The following is a 22,401-nucleotide window of genomic DNA, read 5'->3' as shown; positions in this document are numbered from 1 at the left end:
ATCGAGCCCTTACAGTGTGAGAACACTGAACTAAGTGCTTGGGAGAACAGTAACAATAACAATAAATAGACGTATTCCTTGCCCACAACGAGTTTACAATCTAGAGGAGATGCACTTTTCCTAGTCTGTCCTGATTAGTGCGGCAGCCTGTCTCTCCCCACTCGAGTCCATAATCCCCACTCTGCCACTTGTCTGCTGAGTGACTTTGGGCAAATCAATTCACTTCTCTGGGCCTCAGTTCCCTCAACTGTAAAATGGGGATTAAGACTGTGAGCCCTGTGGGGGACAGGGACTGTGTCCAACTCAATTTACTTGCATCCACCTCAGTGATTAATACAGTGCCAAGCACGTAGTAAGTACTTAACAAATACCATTATCATCATTATTATTATTATTATTCACTCTACTGCCCAGATCATTTTTCTACAAAAATGTTTAGTCCATGTTTCCCCACTCCTCAAGAACATCCAATGGTTGCCCATCCACCCCTGCATCAAACAGAAACTCCTTACCATCGACTTTAAAGCATTCGATCCCCTTGTCCCCTCTTATCTCACCTATATTCTCCCTCTACAACCCAGCCCGCACACTTTGTACCTCTAATGCCAACCTATTCACTGTACCTCGATCTCATCTATCTTGTCCACGTCCTGCCTTTGGCCTGGAATGCCCACCCTCTTCATAGTCAACAATCTATCACTCTCTTCACCTTCAAAGTCTTTTTAAAAGCACATCTCCTCTAAGAGGCCTTCCCCAACTAGGCCCTCATTTTATTTCCTCTCCTCCCACTCCCATATGCATTATCCTTGTACTTGGATTTGCATTCATTCATTCAATCTTATTTATTGAGTGCTTACTGTGTGCAGAGCACTGTACTAGGAGCTTGGGAGAGAACACTATAACAATAAACAGACACACTCTCTGCCTGCAATGAGCTTACAGCCTTCACACTTCCCTCAGCCCCAAAACACTTATGCACATATCTGTAACTTATTTATTTGTATTTATGACTGTCTCCCCCCCAAGACTGTTAGCTTGTTGTGAGTGAGGACTACGTTTACCAAGTTTGCTATATTGTACTTTCCCAAGCATTTCGTACACTGCTCTACACCCAGCAAGTGCTCAATAAATACAATTGATTGATTGATTTGGTTTGGCAGGTGGAAGATGGTGGTGGTGGTGACAAGAAGGTGCTTGGTGCATTCATTCAATGAAATACCTCACAAACGAGAAGGCGGGCAGCGTTGCGACACATTGTGGCAATGGCTTTTTACAATGGAAGACCCATTTAGAGCCAAAGGGACTCCAGTATTATGCTGGTGCAGGGCCGTATCGCCAAATTCCCCCAGGCCATTTCTCCTGTATCCGCTATGGTCTTCGCTGGTCACGTTGGCCAACTCTTCCTTTCGGGATTCCTGCTGAGCACTTGTCCTCCTTGTGGAACGTCCTGTGTGGTTCGTCAGTCAGAGGTCTCCATCGATGAAGGCTAAGCCGCAGCAAGGATTCCCTTATTTGCGGGGCTGGGGTTAGCCGTGCTCTTTCCATTGGACCACAGTTCTGTCAGTAACCTATGGCTCGAGAGCCATATCTGGCTTGCCTTGGAACCAAGCTGGGAAGGGTGAGCGAGGTATTTAAAACCACTTGCTGGGGCCTCTGGCTAAGTGGGGGACCTGCCGCCAAACATCCGACAATTTGTGGCAGTGTTATCACTTATGGCACTCCTAAAATAACTGATCTAAGAGCTGCCACACGGGCGACCTGCCAGACACCCCACAACGTGCGGTGCCGTTACCATGCATGGCACCCCTAACTCAACTGATCCAAAGGGCTACCCCAGATGGGGCTGCTGGGCCCTGTCTGGTTCGTTGCTACTGGGGGAAGAGGGGATTCAGTACCGGGCAGACCACCATGTAGGGTTCAGACCGAGGAATCTTCACCCTTTTCCATCCAGGGAGGGACTTCTCACTCCATCATAGAGGGCAAGCCCCGCATGAGCTCAGCTTGAAGGGAAGGAGGGAGTCTGGAGGCTGAGGGCAGGAGCAGGGACAAGGTTTTAGGCCCTCAACATGCAGCCCCAAGAAGCCCGCCCCCCGATTCCGACACCTGAACAGCACACCCGAAACCCACTCTGGGCTGCTAGACATGGTGGAGGGGTCATTAATCTGTGAGATTATTATTATTATATAATAATAATAATAATAGTGATATTTGTTAAGTGCTTATTATGTGCCAGGGACTGTACTAAGCGCTGGGGTGGATACGTGTAAATTGGGCTGGACACAGTTCTCGTCCCACATGGGGCTCACTCCCCATTTTACAGATGAGGTAACTGAGGCACAGAGAACTGAGGCACAGTAGACAAGTGGTGGAGCCGGGATTAGTGAGCAGCAGCATGGCCCAGTGGAGAGAACATGGGACTGGAACTCAGGGGACTTTGATTCTAATCCCGGCTCTACCACTGTGTGACCTTGGGCAAATCACACCTTCTCTATGCCTCAGTTTCTTCATCTCAGTCAATCACATGTATTGAGCACTTACTGTGTGCAGAACACTAAGTGCTTGGGAGGGTATGATATAACAATATAACAAACACATTCCCTGCCCACAAACAGGATACAGTTTATGTGTAAAATGGGGATTTAATACTTATTACTTCTTAAGACTGGGAGCCCCTTGTGGAGCAGGAACTGTGCCTAACCCGATTGTCTTGTATTTTATTTATTATGGCATTTCTTAAGTGCTTACTATGTGCCAGGTACTGAACTAAGCGCTGGGGTAGATATAAGCTAAACAGGTTGGACACAGTCCCTGTCCCATGTGGGGCTCGCAGTCTTAATCTCTATTTTACAGATGAGGAAACTGAGGCACAGAGATGTTAAGTGACTCGCCCAAGGTCATGCAGCAGACAAGTGGTGGAGCAGAATTAGAACCCAGGTCCTTCTGACTCCCAGGCCCGTGTTCTACTACACCATACTGCTACCCCAGAACTTGTACAGTGGTAGCACATAGTAAGTGATAACAAATAACTAATCATTTAAGCAGCTGTTGCAAGGAGGTTGAGATGGAGGGAAATGAGGCGTTAAAAACCATTGGATTCACAATAAAGTAAGGTATATTAATGTGTTTTTAAATTGTATTCCGGCTCTTTGCAATCAATCGATAGAATTTCTTGATCACTTACACTGTGTGGGGAAGACAGACACAAAAATAAATTACTGGTAGGGAGATTTAAAGATATGTAAAGAAGTACTGTAGGGAAGGGGGTATGAGGGCTCAAAAGCAATAGGTGACACAGTAGAGAGGAAATAGGGTAGGGAGATGAGAAATTAATCAAAGCTCATTTTGTTTGCCTCTTCTCCCAAAAAGGTTGCACTTAGAACAACAGCCAGGCTGGGACGGGGCACTGCTGAAGAGGGGAGAGGCCAGAGAAGAGGACACAAGTATGAAAATGATGAAGGCTTAAAGCAGAGTGGAGAGGAAGAGCAGATCTCTGAAAATATTAGAAATGAAGAATTACTTAGGGACTCACTCTAAGGGAAGCAGTTTCAGTTTCAGATCAAGAAGATATCTGGAAGAACTCGGGCCTGGGAGTCAGAGAGCCAGGGTTTTGATCTCAGCTCTGCCACTTTCATTCATTCATTCATTCATTCAATTGTATTTATTGAGTGCTTACTGTGTGCAGAGCACTTTACGAAGCACTTGGAAAGTACAATACAGCAATAGAGACAATCCCTGCCCACAAGGGGCTTACAGTCTAGAGACACTTGGCTGCTTGTGACTTAGGGCAACTCACTTCATTTCTCTGTGTCTCAGTTTCTTCAACTGTAAAATGGGGATTCAATACTTGTTCTCCCTCCTCCTTAGACTGTGAGCCCTATGTGGGACAGGGACTGTGTCTGACCTGATTAACTTGTTTCTACCTTAGTGCTTATTATAGTGCTTGACACATAGTAAGTGCTTAACAAATACCATTATAAAAAAAAAGACAGGGGTCCAAATTACAAATTTGGTAAAATACTATTTTGAGTTCTTAGATAAATATTTGCTGTTGAACACTTCACTGTAGATAGCTATCCATCTATATCTATAGCTATAGACAGAGAGATCTGTATAAATATACAGATACATAGAGAGCTCTCTTTATATATAGATATCTATGTTGAAGTGTCCAAGAGCAAATATTTATATATACAGATCTCTATATATACAGAGATCTCTATATAATAATTGTATTTGTTAAGTGCTTACTATGTGTCAAGCACCATTCTAAACTCTGGAGCAGATACAAGATATTCATTCATTCAATCATATTTATTGATCAGTTACTGTGTGCAGACCACTGTACTAAGTGCTTATAATAGTATTTGTTAAGCACTTACTATGTGCCAAGCACTGTTTTAAGCACTGGGGGAGTTACAAGATAATCAGGTTGGACACAGCCCCTGTCCCACATATGTCTCACGGTCTAAATCAGGAGGAGGTTTTAATCCCCATTGTACAGATGAGGTAACTGAGGCACAAAGAAGTGAAGTGACTTGCCCATGGTCACACAGCAGGCCACTGGCAGAGCCGGAATTAGAATCCAGATCCTCTGACTCCTAGGCCCATGATCTTTCCACTAGGCTATTCTGCTTCTCGTATTGCATAGTGATTCTATGCAATGATGAATGTAAACTGGTATCGGCTATGGATTTAGGATGTATCCCCTTGTAAAAGAATGAATTATATATATATGCCCAGAAGAGGTAGATCAAAACAGAGATTATCTCGTTATTACCCCAGACAACACTTAAAATTGTGTGGGGAAAGGACTCTGCCCTTTTCCAGCCAAATTAGTTTGGTTAAATTTTCATTCAATCCTCATCGACTGATTCAAGTATTTCAAAGTTATTTTTAAATGCCACCATCTAACTGACAGGCATTGTTATATTCTCCTTACCCAGAGCCACACGTAACTCCAATTGATTTTCAGACAAAATGTGAAACCTTAATACCATCTAGACTGAGAGCAATACTACCCAGAGTTAGTAATCTCCTCAGTTACACAAACAGATGTGATTTATGAGAGCCAAAGAATGGGGAAGAAATCTTCTGGAGTTCTCTGTTCTCCTTCTGATCAGGTAGATGATGGTGTCTTCATCTTCTATCCCTCTGGCTCTGTTAGTTTCCAAGTGTCCCTTTCCTTTGTGTACCTTCAAAAGACACAGTCATGCTCACCAACACTGAAACACACGTGTGCACGCCCACAGAGCTATTTCCAAAGAGTCACCCCCCCATACTCATATACTCACCATATACACATACAAACATACAATCACACCCAGGCTTCTCACTTGTGCTGCCGGAGATGCTGAGACTTGGGGAAGATGGAGTTTAAGGGGAAGGGATGTGCGGGGGGAGAGGGAAATCGAGGCAGGGTGGCCAGATGTTCTGATTTCAAGACAAAGAATCCGATAGCCAGAGAAATGAGGATGACTTGCAGCTGTTGCAAAGGAGATTGGATGAGAATTCTTTTATGATGGCAAGGATCAAAAATGTTCAAGAAAACTTACTGTTAAGTGTGTGCAGTGGGGGAAATGACACAGTGTACTTTAACCCTTAAGTGGCAGGAATCCTGGAGGAAAATTCAGCACTACCTAGCTGCAAGATGGTCTGGGCAATCTCCTAGGCCTTTTCTGACTGACTCACTGGATGAGACTGTTTGGACCCAGACCAGTGAGGGTTCACTATTTAAAATGATTAGCTCGTATCTACCCCAGTGCTTAGTTCAGTGCCTGGCATGTAGTAAATGCTTAACAAATACCATAAAAAATACTATACTACTAAAAAATACTTTAAAAACACAAAAAAATGCCATTAGAAAAATGAGAGATTCATCAGGGAAGGCTTTCTGGAAGACATGTGATTTTAGAAGGGCCTTGAAGATGGGGACAGTAGTGGCCTGACTCATGTGAGGGGGGAGGGAGATCCAGGTAAGGTGGGAGGATGCAAATAAGAGGTCAGTGATGAGAGAGTTGAGAAGGAGGCTGACCATGACTGGTAGTCCAGGCCAGCCCTGATTCTGATTGGAAGGTCAAGAGGCTGAGCACAGGTGACCGAGGTCAAGGACATAGCTAGAGCTTGCCCTACATCCAGGCCCACGAGATCATCCCTATCCCTTCATCTTGGGCACTCTCTGGCGAGCCCCAAGCTCAGTCATCCTCACCTACTACCTTATCAGCATGGCGCAGTGGACAGAGCACAGGCTTGGGAGACAGAGGGTCATGGATTCTAATCCCAGCTCTGCCACTTGTCTGCTGTGTGACCTTGGGCAAGCCACTTCACTTCTCTGGGTCTCAGTTAGCTCATCTGTAAAATGGGGATTAAGGCTGTGAGCCCCATGTGGGACAGGGGCTGTGTCCAACCTGATAAAAGTTTATCTATCTACCGCTGTGCTTAGTACGGTGCCCGGCACATAGTAAGTAAGCGCTTAACAAATACCCCAATTATTATTATTATCAGTGTTATCATGAAGACACACAGGCATAGATGGCATACATCCAGTAGTAGTAGAAGGAGTAGTATTTATTGAGCACTCACTTGGTGCAGTGCACTATACAAGGCTCTTGAGAAGTACAGAATAACAAAGTGACATGTTCTCTGCCCACAAGGAGCTTCCACTCTAAGGGGAATCGTACAGAAAAATATTTATAACCTTAGTGGTCAAAATAAAGAAAGTGAGAAGGCATAAATACATGAATGCTAAGGAAGGTTTAAATAAGCTTATAAGTGCTAGCATTGGTTGAAGATGCAAAATGGCTCAGGTGGTCAGAAATTAACTGGGGAAAACTTGTTTGAGGAGGTGGGATTTTAGGATGTGTTTGCGTGTTAGGAAAGCTTGGGATCGGTCTGATGTGGGGAAGAAGGGAGTTCCAAGCCAGGGGAACAGTGTGAGAGTGGGGATGGAGGCGAGGGAATTGAAAGCGAGGTACTGCCAGTCAGTCAATCAATCATTTAATGATATTTATCGAGAGCTTGCTGTGTGCAGAGCAGTGTATATCAAGTGGTTGGGAGAGAACAGTAGGCTAAGCAGACATGCTCTCTGAGCTGAAGAAGCTTACAGTCTAGTGAGGGAGTCAGACATAACAGTAAATTACAGATAGGAAAAGAAGAGAGAACAAGGAAATATACCCAAGTGCTGTGGAGGTTCAATTCAATTCAATCGTATTTATCGAGCGTTTACTGTGTGCGAAGTACTGTACTAAACTCCTGGGGGAGTACAATACACCAACAGACACATTCCCTGCCCACAACGAGCTCAAAGTCTAGAGGTGGAGTTAGTACCTAAATGCTTAGGGGGTATGGATTCGAGCGCAAAAGTGACACAGTAGGAAAGGAAAATAGGGTGGGGAGATGAGAGATTAGTCAGGGAAGGCTTCCTGGAAGAGATGCGATTGTAGTAGGGCTTTGAAGATGGGGAGAAGGTTGGTTTGGGAGGAACAAAGACAGTTTGTTGGGGAAAAGTGGGAGAAGAGAGCAAATAAGTAAGATGGGGAAAGGCGATGGAGTCTTGAAACCAGTTGTCAGGGGTTTTTCTTTCATGTGAAGAGACACAGGGAGCTGGTGGAGGATTTTGAGGAAAGGAGAGATGTGGGCTAGGTGATGTTTCAGGAAGATGATCCATGTAGCATCGTGTGGTACAGATTGGGGAGAAGGAACGTGTCTGCTAATTCTGTTGTACTCTCCCAAACGCTTGGGACAGTGCTCTGCACAAAGGAAACGCTTAATAAATACCACTGATTGATTGACTGATTGAGAGGGGAGAGGCTGCAAGCTGGAAGACCAGTGAGGAGGATGATCCAGTAGTCAAGCCATGGCAAGGGCAGAGCTTGTACCAGGGAGGGAGCAGTTTGGGTGGCTCTGGGAGATGCTATGCAAGGAAAATGAACAGGATTTGTCAAGGGTGGTGTTACTTAGATGCCCCCTGGAGGAAGTGGGTTTTCTTTGAAGATGGGGAGTGTGTAGGAATATGTGATGGCAAGGTGAATTTGACTTCCAGGTGAAAGCAGGTTGATGTACTGTCCCTACCATGACATCCATCTCCCACTTTGCCTGACAACCAGATCTCCCCTCAAGCCCTCTCCACCATCCCTGCAGTCCTGTGAGACTTCCATCCCTATGCCCCCGAATCCCCCGCCCCCATTGTTGTGGTTTAATTTTACCTCCACCATAGTAATGATAGTAATTATGGTATTCATTAAGCACTTACTATGTGCCAGGCACTGTGCTAAGCACTGGGGTGGATACAAGCAAAAGGGTTGGACACAGTCCCTGCCTCACATGGGTCTCACAGTCTTCATTCCCATTTTACAGATGAGGGAACTGAGGGCCAGAGAAGTGAAATGACTTGTCCAAGGTCACACAGCAGACAAGTGGTGGAGTTAGGATTAGAACCCAGGTCTTTCTGACTCCCAGGCTCATGCTCTATCCATTAAGCCATGCTGCTTGTTATTGTGTACAGGGTGATAATGATAATAATAATAATGTTGGTATTTGTTAAGCACTTCCTATGTGCCGAACACTGCTCTAAGTGTTGGGGTAGATACAGGGGTAATCAGGTTGTCTCACGTGAGGCTCACAGTCTTAATCCCCATTTTACAGATGAGGCACCGAGAAGTTAAGTGACTTGCCCAAAGTCACTCAGCCGACAGGTGGCAGAGCCGGAATTAGAACCCATGACCTCTGACTCCTAAGCCCATGCTCTTTCCACTGAGACACGCTGCTTCTTATACTATACCAATATACTATACTACCACTGTAATACCCATACCAATATAATATATATCAATATACCAATAATACCAATATACTATACTATACTAGATACTATATCAAGCATTAGGGAGAGCATGATATAACAGAATTGGTAGACATGTTCCCTGCCCACAGCGAGATTACACTCTAGAGAATCATACCTGATAATTTGTGGCAGTCAGTTCGAGGCCATCCCGATGTAAAACATCTCACCGGAGTGACCCCTGACTGCCACCACCCACTACCCACTCCAAAACTGTTGTGTTTCCAATCAATCCTATTTATTGTGCACTTACCAGGTGCAGAGCACTGTACTAAGCACTTGGCAGAGTACAATATAACGGACGCATTCCCTGACCACAGTGAGCTTACAATCTAGAGGATATGTACATAAATGCTGTGGGGCTGAGAGGGGTGGATGAATAAAGGGAGCCAGTCAGGGTGATGCAGAAGGGAGTGGAAGGAAAGGAAAAGAGGGCTTAGTCAGGGAAGGCCTCTTGGAGGGGATGCACCTTCAATAAGGCTTTAAAGCAGGGGAGAGTAATTGTCTGTCAGATATGAAGAGGGAGGGCGTTCCAGGCCAGAAGCAGGATGTGGGCGAGAGGTCAGCGGCGAGATAGATGAGATTGAGATACAGTGAATAGGTTGGCATTAGAGGAGCAAAGTGTGTGGGCTGAGTTTTTGTAGGAGAGTAGTGAGGTGAGGTAGGAGGGGGCAACGTGATTGAATGCTTTCCAGTTCCCTCTGATCTCGGTTGCCACTTCCAAGTTGCAGGACTCAGAGGCCGGAGCCAACGGAGAGGGAGGCTGGCTCCTGAAAATGAAAACACCGGATATAAATGAGTCCGGTGCTGCCCAATATGAAACTGGATGAATGGCCACCCTAATCATGGTTTTGTTGCTGGGCCGATGTTGTCCAAGGGCTTGATCTGCACAAGTAGCAATGGACATAACCAAGCAGCAGATGGGCTAATTTGAACTCTGGTTGCAGCCGACCCCTGGGAGAGTAGAGAGGTGGGGTCTGGTCGGGAGGGCTCCGATCGACTGCGGGCACCAGGGGTCCCAGAGAATCAAACTGATGTTCGGTTATAAGCCCCTTAGCGGCTCTGAGAGGACTTTACCTCCGTCAGGCCCTTTCTTCCACCAAAAGAAACAGATGGCCTTAGACAGAGCCCCACCCGCAACACCGGCCTGACACCTGTTCTCCCACGGGATCAAATATGAAGACTTGGTTCTGGTTTACTAAATTACTGGATGCTCATGATATCCGTAACCCCCACGGGGGCCTCAAAGTAGAGTTCCTTAGGGGGCCCAGAAATCCACCTATTCTTTTCCCAGGAAGCAGGCTGAGCTTCACTAACAGCTCTTGTGCTGCTCTGGCTTTGGAGGTCAGTGGATCAATCCATCGATGGTACTTATTGAGTGCCTACTGGGTGCAGAGCACTATTCCAAGCACTTGCGAGAGGACAATAGAGTTAGCAATTCCAGCCCTTGTACAACCCAGCGGGGATTGTTTGTTTGGTTTTTATGGTATTTGTTAAGCGCTCACTATGCGCCACGTACTGTACTAAGCGCTGGGGCTACGAGTGTGCCCTCACGGTAGAGATGAATCCCTGTGGGTCTGGAAAAGACTCGACCACCCCTACCCTGGCCCCAGAGCCCAAATTTCCTTGTACTGATTTTCAGGGAAAAGAAAGGGACAGTTTTCGTTGGCTGCTCCACAGCGAAGAGCAAAACAAGAGCTGGTAAACAGCCTGTCACTTGGTCAGAGAAGGAAATTAAATAGGTCTGACATAATTTGCTCTTCATAAAGCCATGCTATTTGCTACCTAGCAACATTAAACCATTAAAATAAAAGCAGTACAAGGGTACCAACTCCATGAGAGTGATGGCGTAATGGCTAATCGGACAGAGGGAAGTGCCAGTGTTTTAATTCTCAGAAACAGCATCAGCCAGGCCTCTTTTTTTTTTTTAAATGGTATTTGTTAAGTGCTTACTATGTACCAAGCACTGTTCTAAGGATTGGGGTAGTTAGGAGTTTAGCAGGTTGGACAAAGTTCCAGTCCCACATGGAGCTCACAGTCTAAGTAAGAGGGTGTAGGATTTAAGCCCCATTTTCCAGTAAGGAAAATGAGGCACAGAGAAGTTCCATGACTTGCCCAAGGTCATACAGCAAGCAGTCGGTAGAGCTGGGATTAGAGCCCGGGTCCTCTGATTCCCAGGCTTGTACTCTTTCCACTAGGCCACGCTCCTATTGGTTTGTCAGCATTTGGTGTGGGAATCCCCCCCTCAGGGTCATACCTGGAGAGTTTCCAGTACTCTACCAGTCTCGGCTATGGGAGGGACAGTCAAGCGGAGGCCTACCCATTCCATTCCTAGTGTGGGCAGTGGTTAGCGAGTGAAAGGCAACCTGCTACAAGTCAAAACTCACCCATGCTGGGCAGCAGCGGCATGGGAGAGAGTCAAGGGCGGAAACTCGAGTTTACTGCGCAGAAGGCAGCATCGGTAAACCACTTCTGTATTTTTACCAAGAAAACTCAAGGATGCACTACCAGAACAACTGCAGATGGAGAGCGGGGCATTCTAGGAGAGATGTGTCCGTGGTGTCGCTATGGGTTGGAAACGACTCGACTGCATAAGACAAGATGTGGGATTCCAGGTGAGGGGAGGGAGGGCAGAGGGTACCTAAGAAGATGGCTCAATCTGAGTTTCCGGAGTGCTTCCGAACAGTGCATCTTGCTGCCTCCCGACAGCGATCCCAACCTGGGTGGGCTATGGCCTTCAATCTCCTCTCTTGGTACCTGGCCCTGCCATCTGAGATCTGCTTGCCTGAGTCTCTTCTCTTTGGTCCCTCTCCTTTCTTTTTCTTCACTCTCCAGTTGTCTCTCGCCATTCTCAGCCTGCTTCCCCTTCTCCCTACTCCTCTACTCCAACTCTCTCTGCTCTATACTTCCAGGGCCTGGCTTTCTCTGCTTTCTGCTTCCAGTCTCCAGTTCTTGTTTGTCTCTACACTCTCTAAGTCCCTGTCAGAGACTTTGACTACATCCAAGTTATCTTGAGGGTCTCTTCCCAGCTGTTTTCTCTCACAACTCCCCCAGCACCTGACTACAACACTCTCAGAAGTTCCATTCTAAGAATGCCCACTCTCTAGGCCGCCCAACTTCTACTTTAAAAAAAAAAACAAAAGAAAAAAAACCTGGCACCTTTGTGGTGGGAGTGATATTTGATATTTGTAAAATGACACCTTTGCAACTCACAACCCCAAGCACTGATCTTCCAAATAGGGGAGATTCAAACCTTATTTTCTGGGAAAAACACGTGAAATGTTTGTAAGTGAAGTTTAGCAATTATCAGAAATATCCAGATAACTGAGGCCAAAGGTTATTTTTTGACTTGAATCATTAGGCGATCTTGCAAACACAGAGCAGGTCTCGGATCCTTAGAAATCACAAGTAGAAAGTGCCAAGATAATCACAGGATAACCTTGCTGAGTTCAGAGAGAAAAATCTTCTGACCTTCAGAGATGCTTACTCTGGTTGTTTGAGGGGAGGAGGGGGGAGGTTGTCTCACTCAATTAAAATGCTGTTCCATTCGACCCATGGAGTCGCCTGTGGTGTGAGACACCTTACCAACCATCCTGCGTCATTTTCTGGTATTTAATTTGCAAGTACAAGCTCCTTCTTAGTGAAAGAGCAGGTAATCACAGAGGGAATCAAACTCTCAGGGCAGATGATTGTTGGTCACCTAGGTATCAATTGATTCCTGTCTCACTGAGGCCGGAAAAGAGGTAAAAAGAATCATTATATAAAATGAAAACGCTCTAATTTTGGAGCAAGATTATGTTCAATCCACCTCTTACTGGGTTGGCATGAACGACACTTTCTGGCCAGGCGGTCACCGATGGTAAGAAAAAAAACAAACCGGAGATTGACACAATTGCTCAGTTAATTTTAAAAAAGGCCAGCAAGTAAGCAAGGAAATCGCTTTGGCTTGAGTTAACTGAGTTTGAACTTGTTGCAGAAAATGAATTACTGTGACTGGAAGTCCAAGAGGACAACCAAGCCTCCTTGTGTCAGGGTTAGAGAAGGAGTCCTGAGAGGGCGCGTCTGGAGGGCTGCCCCCAGAGGGTTGTATTGGGGTGGCTTAGTCATGTGACTCTTGGCCTGTTATCAACCAATCAATGGGATTTCTTGAGTGCTTACTGTGTGCAGAGCACTGTACTAAGTGCCTCCACACTGATAAGACACAGGGACTTCTGAGGCTAGTAATAATAATAATTGTGGTATTTGTTAAGCGCTTACTATGTGCCAGGCACTGTACTAAGTGCTGGAGTAGATACAAGCAAATCAGGTTGGACACAGTCCCTGTCCCACCTGGGGCTCACAATCTCCATCCCCATTTTACAGATGAGGGAAACTGTGGCCCAGAGAAGTGAAGTGATTTGCCCATGGTCATGCAGCAGAGAATCTGGGATTAGAACCCAGTCCTTCTGACTCCCAGACCCGTGCTCTATCCACTAGGCCATGCTGGGGCTTCAAATGGGCAGCAAGGCAAGGGACCTGCTCAGGGCATAATAATAATAATAATAATGTTGGTATTTGTTAAGCGCTTACTATGTGCCGAGCACTGTTCTAAGCGCTGGGGTAGACATAAGGGAATCAGGTTGTCCCACTTGGAGCTCACAGTCTTAATCCCCATTTTACAGATGAGGGAACTGAGGCACAGAGAAGTTAAGTGACTTGCCCACAGTCACACAGCCGACAAGTGGCAGAGCTGGGATTCGAACTCATGAGCCCTGACTCCAAAGCCCGTGCTCTTTCCACTGAGCCACGCTGCTTCTCTAGCGGGGCTTGGATGGGAAGATGGAGAAGATAAGCAACTCGAACTTGTGGAAAATGGCTCACCAAGGGCTCATCACAAACTCTGCAGGGAGACAAAGAATAAGAGCCTGTAGGGCCCTTGCTTGCTTCAACCTCATTCAACTGTTTTCACGTCAGATTACACGGCAATCCCAGACTCCAAATGTCTGCCCTGTGATCTGATTGTTCAAGTCCCACGTCTATGCTTACAACTGAAATTTCACAATATCCAGAAATGTGCTTCTGGGGATTGGAAATTACACAAAAAATTCGGTTTATTTCAGTAAAGAAGCAGAAGGCAGCCCCAGCAATATCTGTTTTTTCATAAGGAAACAAAAAAATTGGAACCAATTAGACAGAATTAGAAAATTCAGAAAACATTTTCCTTAATAGCAAAATTAATGAATTGAAAGGCATCGCTCAATTAGTGAAATTATTTCCCTTTTTTCCAATACAGTGTCCTAGCATCCACACAGCACAGATAATTGTCATAGCCTTTCTAAACAACTGCATCAATGTCCTCACTGACCTCCCTGCCACTGCCTTTTCCCCTCTCCAGTCCATACTTCACTCTGCTGCCCAGATCATTTTCTTAAAAAAAAGGTTTTGGGCACATTTCCCCATACTCAAAATCTTCCAAAGATTGCTCATCTATCTCTGCATCAAACAGAAACTCCTCAGCTTTGGCTTTAAGGCACTCAATCGGCTCTCCCCGACCCTACCTATCCTTGCTCCTCTTTCACTTCGACCCAGCCTGTACACTTCACTCCTCTAAACACCAACCAAGTTACTGTGCCTAGATCTCACCTCTCTTGCCACCAACCCAGTGCTTTCTCTCTCCTGCTGGAACTCCCTCCCCCTTCATCGCTGACAGACTGCCACTCTCCCCATCTTCAAAGCCCTACTAAAATTAAATCTCAACCAGGAAGCCTTCCCTGACTAACTACCCTATTCTCCCTTCCTTCTGCATCTGATAAACCTCTTGTCTTCCCTCCCTCATTTCCCTCCCTTCTGTATTGCCTCTGTCTCTACTCCTAAGCGCTTTGATATTCACCCCAGCACATTTATGAACATATCTTTATACTCTGCTCCTGCTTCCACTTGTAATTCATTTTAATGTCTGTCTCCCTTCCACTAAATTGTAAACTTCTTGAGAGCAGGGAGTGTGTCTACCAGCTGTATTTTTTATTTTTCTGGTATTTGTTAAAAGTGCTTACTATGTGCCAGGCTCTGTACTGTTTCTGGGGTAGATTCAAGATGATCGGGTGGGGCACAGTCCATGTCCCATGTGGGGCTCACAGTCTTAATCTCCAATTTACAGATGAGGTAACGGAGGCACAGACAAGTTAAATGACTTCCCCAAGGTCACACAGCAGACATGTGGCAGAGCAGGGATTAGAACCTAGGTCCTTCTGACTCCCAGATCCATTGCTCTATCCACTAGGCAACGCTGCTTTTCTACCGTACTCTTCCACCAACTGAAATACACAATGCAGAGCATGGAACCCACACTCAACCAGGTCTGGCTTGCAGACGAGGTCTAACGGAGAACCGGTTTCAGCAGTGGGCAAAGCGGACCCCCAATTTGAAAGAGATGCCATTTCTATAAGGGCTAGAGAGTGGCCACCTATCTATTCCTCCATCTGGGATCCATAGGACTAGGGGGATTGTGGAGATTTGCAGATGTTCTGCAGCCAAACCCCTCACATTGTTTTTACAACCGATTGGTGTCTCTCCTGATTGTCTGTCTGCAGTGTAAGCTGAAGGGGGTTTGTGAGAATATTGGCAGCTGATGAAAGGTCACACAGATGTGCCCGAGGGAAAAGTCTCCAAATATCTGTCTCTTGCTGCTGAAATGAGTAAAGGTCTCCACATACTGACAAGTCACTTCCTGGCTAAGTCTAGTTGGGTTGTTTGTGCTCACTGCTTCATTAGCCCTAAGGAACTCCGCCTTTCCCCCTGCCACACCCTACTGGGTTCAGTAGTCTTTTAGGAAACATTGCTTTGTAACACGGTTGTGTTGGGATTGTTATCTACCTGGGCTGTTATGGGGAGGGAAAGGGGACTAAGCAGAATGCCTCACAGATTTTAAGGGCTAGGTCCGACTGAGTTCCCCTTTAAATGATGTTGATAAACACTGCGCACAGCCAATAGCATCTCCTCTCTAGCCCCCATTCCCCTTTAGCCTTGAGGAAATTATTGGCTGAGTTCCCAGACTCAACTGAACTTGGGCCAGGACTCCAGCCAACAGGGATCACCTGATGGCTTTTGTCTATCAGTCAGACTCCCTCAGAGTGTCATCCCCTAGATAATCTGAAATGAAATCCCCCTGCCTAGCGATGGGCCACTAGTGGGAATGGTCACTGAGCCCCTCCAAAACCAATCCTCAGTCAGATCAAAACCCCTATCCACCCAGGGGCCCTCAGATCAGATTCTCTGCAAAACAAACCAGAAAGCCTAGCACCTTCAAATTCCCCAACTCTCAGCAGTTCAAATTTTGACACTTTCGGACGTCCTCTCCTATTCCCGGTAGTCTAAAAGACAACAGGGGATTTCAATGTGAGAGGATTTCTCTCTTAGAGGCATATGATCCTCAGCCCTCTGGACAAGCCAGCCGTGATCAAGTCTATGTTGGCTCCAGGCGGGAGAGTCTCAAACAGAATCTTAGCAGAAAACCCAGATGCTTCTTTCTAGAAAAACCCCACCCCTCCGGACAAAGTAGTCTGGGTGGGAAAGCTGGAAACGCCCTGGAAAGAACAACCTGCCCGTGTCATGAGCCGAGAAGCCTATCTAGGCATGACAAAGATGGGAGCCCCGACACCTAGAGATTCCCCTTCCCCAACCCCTGCATCTCCCTTATCCTGTCAAGGCACCCCAGTATGGCTTAGCTTTCCAGGGTGGTGGGTCCCAGGAAGGGAACCCTACTCCAGCTATGCAGTCTTCTCCCATTCGGTCAGCCCCTTCATGGCATAGTGGATAGAGCCCGGGCCTGGGAGTCAGAAGGACCTGGCTTCTAATCCTGGCTCCGCCACTTGTCTGCTGCGTGACTTTGGGTAAGTCACTTAACTTCTCTGGGTCTCAGTTACCTCATTTGTAAAATAGGTATTGAGACTGTGAGCCTCACGTGGGACAGGGAATGTGTCCAATCTGATTTGCTTGTATCCACCTCAGCACTTAGTACAGTGCCTTGCGCATAGTAAGCGCTTAACAAATATTGGTACTATTATTATTATTATTAAGCTATATATTAGTGCTGTGAAGTGCAGCATGACTCAGTAGGGAGCCCCTCTGAGACAAAAGCTCACAGCACTTTACTTTCAAGGGATTTATACAAGGTTATCTTCAGACATTCGGTTACCTTGGGCAGGCAAAAATTTGTCAACCCTCTCCATTCTATATGAATCATTATGTTACATTGCCCAATCATCTCCACATCAAACAGAAACTCCTCACCATCAGCTTTAAGGCACTCAATCAACTCTCTCCCTCCTACCAACCTCACTGAACTCCTGCGATAACCCAATCTGCACACTTGACTCCTCTAATACCGATCTAATCCCTGGACCTTCAGCTTGTCTATCCCACCGTCAGCCCCTTGCCCCCATCCTCCCTCCGGCCTGGGACTCCTTCCCCCTCCATATCCGATAGACCCCCCCCACTCTCCCCACCTTCAGAGCCCTTCTAAAATCATATCTCCTTCAAAAGACCTTCCCTGACTAAACCCTCATTTTCCCCTCGGCCTTCCCCTCTGCATCGCCTATGTACTTGGCCATATATTCCCTAAACACTCTGAGTCTCATCCTGGCCCCACATCACTTATGTACATATCCTTGTACCCTACTGTTTCCTTTATCTGTAATTCATTTTCACATGTCTCCCCCTATAGACTGTAAGCCCCTTGAAGGGAGGGACTGTGTCTTTCCAATTCTATCGTACTTTCTCAAGAGTTTAGTGCAGTGCTCTGCACACAGTAAGTGCTCAACAAATACCATTGATTGACTGTTTGAAAGCTCGTTGTGGGCAGGGAATGTGTCTGTTTATTGTTATATTATACTCTCCCAAGTGCTTAGTACAGTTCTCTGCGTACAGTAAGTGCTCAATAAATACGATGGAATGAATGAATGATGCACATACGGTTATAACGTGATGTATTATGGAAGTCCGTTCAAGTGTTTCCGAAGTGTTTCTCCAGCATTTGGGGTTGGGGAGGGGAGAATGGAGGAACGGACCCCTAATCTGCTCTCTGGCTTCAGATCCACTAAATTCCCCTCCCAGTTCCTTATTAACACAGATAGCACTTCTGAGATGAGTGAGAGCTTCGAAATTTTTAACTGTGGCCATCTCCCCACCATTGCCTCCAACAAAGGAGGCAACTGCCTCACTTGTTCACTGTCTGAAGTTGGCCCTGAGTTTATATAGCTCCCTCTTTCCTTTAGAGTAATTTGATAACGATAACTTTATATCACCAAATGCTGTCAATCATACCATGATTTAACTGCTTTGGTGAACCTCTTTTTCTTTTCAAGGCCCCATCCATCCTGTGGCCCTATCAAGTGTTTATTTGCTTTCCTCGTGCTTTCTTTTCCTTCCTCCGATTGCTTCAACTCAGTGTCTTTTAACCCTGTTCACCTGCCAATTCAGTCTTGGGTTGGGCAGTTTAGGTAATGAATGCCTCTTGGGGGTGTGGTTCACTTTCTGGCCTGTGGCTGAGGCTTTCACATTTCTCCATACAATTCTGCCACAAAATAACCTATTTTAACATTACTTTCTAATAAATATTCTAAATACCAGGAGTAACTGATCAGGAGTGATAATCAGTGTGGCCTAGAGGACAGAACATGGGCCTGGCAGTCAGAAGGACCTGGGTTCTAGCCCTGGCTCTACTGCTTGCCTGCTGTGTGACCTTGGACAAGTCACTTAACTTCTCTGGGCCTCATCTGTAAAATGGAGATTAACACTGTGAGCCTCATATGGGACATGGACTTTGTCCAACCTGATCAGCTTGTATCTACCCCAGCACTTAGAACAGTGCCTGGTATGTAGTAAGCACTTAATAGATACCATTTAAACAACAACAAAAAAATCCAGGAAGGTGAGGACTAGACTCTCACATTCCACACTTAGGGAAAAGGTTCCTCATGTCATTCCAGGAAAGAGTGTGGAGAAGCAGCGTGGCTCAGTGGAAAGAGCACGGGCTTTGGAGTCAGGGCTCATGAGTTCGAATCCCAGCTCTGCCACTTGTCGGCTGTGTGACTGTGGGCAAGTCACTTAACTTCTTTGTGCCTCAGTTCCCTCATCTGTAAAATGGGGATTAAGACTGTGAGCCCCACGTGGGACAACCTGATTCCCCTTTGTCTACCCCAGCGCTTAGAACAGTGCTCGGCACATAGTAAGCGCTTAACAAATACCAACATTATTATTATTATTATTACATCGATATGGATGGTTGCAGGGGGAAGGATGAGTGAGATACAATGCTAGATGTCTAGCTTGCCAATAATTTACTTTCCTATAGTTCCCTATTCTCCCTGCACAAGAGTACTTTCTTTTGTTCCAGATGGCTGAGTCTCACATAGTTGTTTTTGTTTTCTAGTCAGACCTTAATTTTTCCACCGTCTCTATTACTACCAAGTGTCCCTGCTCCTGGCTTGTTCCAGGCCTCCTGGGCTTGGGATAAAAGCTGCTCCTGTGTGGTCTCGGATCCCTCCATCATCACTGAGAAAAACACCTGAGGTAAATGCCACTTTCCCTCCCATCACCGTCACTGCCAGGCTGGGGATAAAAGTTGTTCCCGCCACACCTAAGGCATAATAATAATAATGATGATGGTAGTATTTGCTAAAGTGCTTACTATATTCCAAATGCTATCTTAAGCACTGGGGCAGATACAAGATAATCAGGTCCCCCATGGGCCCCACAGTCTAAGGAGGGAGAATAGGTATCGAATTTCCATTTTGCAGATGAGAGATAAAGCATAGAGAAGTGAGGTGACTTGCCCAAGGTCACCCAGCAGACAAGTGGTGGAACCCAGATTCATTCATTCAATCGTATTTATTGGGTGCTGTGTGCAGAACACTGTACTAAGCGCTTGGGAGAGTACAATAAACAGACACATTCCCTGCCCACAACGATTTTACAGTCTAGAGGGATTAGAACCAAGATCCTCTGATTCCCAGGCCTGTGCTCTTTCCATTAGGCCATGCTCTTTCTCATGAAGGCTCCACAAACTCCAAGGAAGACTGGTGGCTGTGGGTGTGCCCTGAACTCTGAGCCCCAGGGAGCCCGAAATTCTGCTCCTCTAGCCTAGCTTCCTACTGATTTTGTTCATTTGTCTGTTTCATCATTCCTGCTGTGTCTGTCTCCAGCCCTTTCTCATTTATACTCTTAGATTATGAGCTCCCCACTCCCCCCCACCCCGACTCCTCGAGGGGCAGGGACCATTTCTATGTATATTAGACCATGCCTAATCCCAGCTGTGTATTCTCTTCCAGCGCTTAATATAGTGCTAGGCACACAGCACTCACTTGAGAAATTCTATTATTACCTCTATTCAATAGTATTTATTGGTCCCTTACTGTGTGCAGAACACTGTACTAAGCACTTGGGAGAGTACAACAGAGTTGGTAGACATGTTCCATGCCCATAGCGAGCTTACAGTTTAGTACTAGTAGACTGAGGAAGAGTCATGGCCAAAGGGGCAAGAGCACAGGTTTAGGAGTCAGAGGGCATGGGTTCTAATCCTGACTCCACCACTTGTCTGCTGTGTGACCTGGGGCAAGTCACTTCCCTTCTCTGTTCCTCAGTTACCTCATCTGTAAAATGGGGGTTAAGACTGTGAGCCTCATCTGGGACAGGGACCGTGTCCAACCTGATTAGCTTGTACGTATTTCAGTGACTACAACAGTGTTTGGCACATAGTAAAAATAATAACAATAATTATGTAAGTGCTTAAGAAATACCATGTGCCATGCATTTGTCCTGGTGTTTATTCTTCACTGGTAGCAGTGGGAGCAGGCATGCAGTGTAAGATGGCTTCAAACAAAACATCAGGGAGGGAGCAGAGAAAGAGCTCGCCTCCGGTGCCTTCAATTTCCACCTTCAGGACCTACAACGTGGGAGAGAGGCTGCCCCATCCTCATGCGGTGAGGACTCAAAGAAGGACTCGACCAGCAGCAGCACAGGGACTTCTCAGCCTTTAGGACGTTGAGAAGGTCCATTGCCGGGGCTGCAGCTGTGACTTTTGCACCCGGAGGTGTGAACTTTGAGGAGCCTGCAATCCTGGCCCTCCTGTGGTACTTCTCGTTGCCCTTTCTTTTTGATTTTTGTTCACCTTTCCTTCCGTCTGTCACCAACCTCCCCCAACTCCCCACCCTCTTCTTAGATTGGAGACTGTAGACTCTAAGGTCATTACGGGCAGGGACTGTGTCCACTAATTCTGTTGTATTGTACCCTTCCAAGCGCTTAGTACAGTGCTCTGCATATAGTAAGTGCATTGATTGATTTCATCCGTGCACTTTTTTCAGCGCTTAGCACACTGTGAGCCCTTAATACTATCACTACTACTACGACTGGAAGCAGTGTGGCCCAGTGGATAGAGCACGGGCCTGGGAGTCATAAGGATTCTAATCCCAGCTCCACCATTTATCAGCTGTGTGACCTTCAGCAAGTCACTTCACTTCTCTGGGCCTCGGTTACCTCACCTGTGAAATGGAGTTAAGACTGTGAGCCCCATGTGGGACAGGGACTGTGTCCAACCTGATTACCTTGTATCTACCCCAGCACTTAGAACAGTGCTTGGCACATAGTAAGCACTTAAAAAATTCCGTAATTATTATTATTATTATTACTACTACTGTCTTTCATGGCTCCCAAAGGCAACTGACCCCCATAAGTTATGCCTGGGCCGTCTGCCTCAACAATCTTTTAGTATGTTTCAAACATCAGTGACAACTGGAATTAAGAAAGAAAAGATCCAAAGAATCAAGCTATTTTGCTTATTCATAATTATTAGAAAACGATTTAGAAAAAGACTTGGTTATTGGAACAAATAACCAGTGAATTAGCAGTGAAACTTGAATCAAATCATTTGGAATTTGCATTTTTATAGTATAATACATTTTGCAATGCAATGAATGTACATGACATACTGGCTAACTGACAGCAAGTGTTACTGACATTTATCAGCACGGGTTGTTTGTAGAGACATTTGGACATTCATCAACATGTAGCAGCACTCCCGCCCCACAACTTTAGGCTTAATCAAGTGATTTAGGATAGAAATGTGGCTACTAGTGGTAAATGGGGCATATTCATTAGAGAAAATTAGATTATAGAATAACATTGGAAGACGATATAGAAGCTGCTGCAATTCTAATTCCCCTGCTAGATGGGAAATTTCATATCGTTAATTTGTATAGTCCGTAATCAAAGATAGCACTTTGCCAACTAACTGATAAAATTTAAAAGTCTGTGACATATGGCTACTTCCCTAGCCACATATCTGATTTGGAGAGAAAAATCAGCGAGGAGAGAAGGATTTGAAGAATCTTTGCTAAAGGAAACAATCACTTAAATTTGTTTTACAGTTGCATTACATTCAGTCTGATCTTTATTTGAACTAACATAATACCAATTATCCAAACTCTCAGATCTCAATTCTAAGAAATCCAACTAGAAAATATTCCTTATCGAACTGAACCTTTTCAAAGAGTTCTACCTCAAAATCACTCTATAGCTGAACAGCAGGGTAC

The sequence above is a fragment of the Ornithorhynchus anatinus genome, chromosome X5 (genome assembly GCF_004115215.2).
Source record: "Ornithorhynchus anatinus isolate Pmale09 chromosome X5, mOrnAna1.pri.v4, whole genome shotgun sequence".
NCBI lineage: Eukaryota > Metazoa > Chordata > Mammalia > Monotremata > Ornithorhynchidae > Ornithorhynchus > Ornithorhynchus anatinus.
This window is presented reverse-complemented; position numbering follows the sequence as displayed.